Below are 2,574 nucleotides of genomic sequence, written 5' to 3'. Positions count from 1 at the left end.
GGCCCTGGCAAAGAAGGTAATCCATGAAACAGTTCAACCTCTACTCGTCCTGAAATCTAAGGATCCATTTGCTAGCATAATGTTCCCTAGTCACCATCCCAAGGTACTGTCTAGGCCCATGTTACTGCCACCGTGAGCTAGAATAGACAATTTATCTAGAGGAAGAGTGTGGACGAGCAAAATAGGAATGAGGAGGGGAGCCAGAATTATCCTCCAGGAGATCAATTAATCCACATCTGTTGTCCGGAGTCCAGCAGATACAATCAGAAAACTCCTTTGGGAGGCACTGCTGACAAAAAGTGTATGACATGAAGATTCCTGTCTCCTGGTCTGGACATCTGTCCTCTCTAAACAGACAGGCTGCTCCTTGAGAAAACCATTTTAACCAACCCAATCAGACTGGATAGTGGCAAGGCTTCCCTTCCCCAGATTCCTTCTTTCCTTTGTGCCTACCTCAATTTTTTAAATTTTCCAGTTTCCTTTCTGTTTCCCTTCTAACCTTGATTTTCTGAGTTAACTGTTAGACTTTGCCTAGGAACATAATGTGTTTTCTCGTAAGTCATGCACACAACTCTTCCTAACAAGCATTTCCCATAATTCCATTTCCTGAGCTTTTCTGGTTCTCTAATTTTTTTTCTTCAAATAGAGCAGAACATGAAAGCATTTCTGCAGATATTGGACTTGCCACGCTGGCCCCTAAAGGGCTTAGAGAAACATGACATATCTTTGATCATGTGCTCCATTTCAAAAGCCAGGCCTTTCTCAGCTATGTATTTTATTCTTCTGACTTTGAACCTTGAACCATTTTTTTAAATTCTTTCATACAATAAGTAATTTTTGTATTTTTGTTGTTTTGGGCATTGTGCTTATCTCTTAGAATCCAGTGGTGAGTAAAGTAGATGTCCTTGTACCTGAGAAGCTACTGTCAGAAAGTAGAAAATCATCACTAAAAAATAAAAGCAATACTGCCAAACCAACACCAGCATCATATTAAATGGGTAAAAACTGAAAGCTTTCCCTCTAAAATCAGGAACAACGCAAAAATGTCCGCTATCACCACTCCTGTTCAACATAGTACTCAAAACATTAGCCAGAGCAATTAGGCAAGAGAAAGAAATAAAAGAGATATGTATAGGAAAGGAAGAAGCCACATAATCATTATTTGCAAATGACATGATGTAAATGACATAGAAGACCCAAAGAATTCCACCAAGAAACCCTTAGAATTAGTAACAACTTCAGCAATGTAGCAGCATGCAAAATCAACACATAAAAATCAATAGCGTTTGTGCATACCAATAATGAATTTAAGGAGAAAGACATTAGGAAAGTAATACCGTTCGCAATAGCATCAAGAAAAATTAAATACCTAGGCATTAACCTAACCAAGGAAGTTAAAGAGCTCTAGAACAACAACTATAGTACTCTGAAAAAAGAGTTTGAAGAGGACATCAGAAAATAGAAGTTGCAATCCACGGGCCACATGCTGTTTCGCGGAGTGAATCTCCTAGAGTGGCTGGTGACCCTACTCAGGGAGGGGACTTGCTGTGCCAGGACCCAGCCCCAAGCCCTCTCCAGCTACTCTGTGGGCCTCAGGACCCTTGGGAAGCCGATGGCTCCCAGCAAAAATGGCACCCCCCTCCCTGAAGGAGTGGTAGGTCTGCTGGGAAGCCCACGACGAATACTGGCAGTACTTGGACCAGAACCCTGGGACGCATCCCGCTGCCAGCAGCTGAGGAGGTCCTTCGAGTCCAGCTGTCCTCATCAATGGATAAAATATTTTGATAAAATACTAGACCACTTAAAATTCAAGGAAAATTTTGAAGCAGGACAAATCCAGCCTTCACAGTCAACTGCAAATGCCTAGGCTGTTCTTGAACTTTTCGCAAAGCCTGAAACTTTCTGGACACAGAATGCTCTGTTAGTTCTGGGAAAGTATTTGAATCACGATACACATTGATACTTGCTCCCTGTGTACAACAGTTAATAAGTAAAATGACCAAGCAACAGATCTTCAAACTATGAAGAACTGAAAAATGGTATTAAGTTTTAATAAGAAATATTTTGGGCTGGAGATTTAGCTCAGTGGTGCTGCCGCTTGCCTCAAACTCGCAAGGACCTGAGTTCAATCCCCGGTACCAAAAAAGGAAAAGAAATAGAAACAAGAAATGTTTTAAGAAAAAAATTAAAATCCTATTATAAAAACATTTTTTTCTTTTTGGAAGATGAGTCATAGGCAAATATTATTTACAGTAGATGTAAATAAAAACTGAAATAAGCAAGTTGCAATGTGTGTTCCAGGTGAAACATTTTAACACAATCTACAAAATGAAGTTGGAAGAAGGTTGAAATATTCAGGTAAAATATTAGAAAACTACTAAGACCCACAGGTAATATCACACTGAAGAGTAAGAAAAATGACTGGATTCCAGGTAGTACACTACTGCAAAAAAGAAATATGCAGATAGACTGGGAAGGAAGAAATAAAACTGACATTATTCACAAAGGTTATTATTAACTTTAAGAAAACTCTGAAGAATGGAGTGTGTGCGTGTGTGTGTGTGTGTGTGTGTG

General features: G+C 39.7%; 1 pseudogene; it reads left to right on the top strand.

Annotated features, from left to right (window-relative positions):
• The first annotated feature begins 1,628 nt into the window (after nucleotides 1-1,628).
• On the top strand, nucleotides 1,629-1,867 carry LOC104871416 (annotated as a pseudogene).
• The last annotated feature ends 707 nt before the right edge of the window (nucleotides 1,868-2,574 follow it).

This window comes from Fukomys damarensis, unplaced genomic scaffold (assembly GCF_012274545.1).
Source record: "Fukomys damarensis isolate Sample0158 unplaced genomic scaffold, DMR_v1.0_HiC HiC_scaffold_1, whole genome shotgun sequence".
In the NCBI taxonomy this organism is placed as follows: domain Eukaryota; kingdom Metazoa; phylum Chordata; class Mammalia; order Rodentia; family Bathyergidae; genus Fukomys; species Fukomys damarensis.
This window is presented reverse-complemented; position numbering and strand designations above follow the sequence as displayed.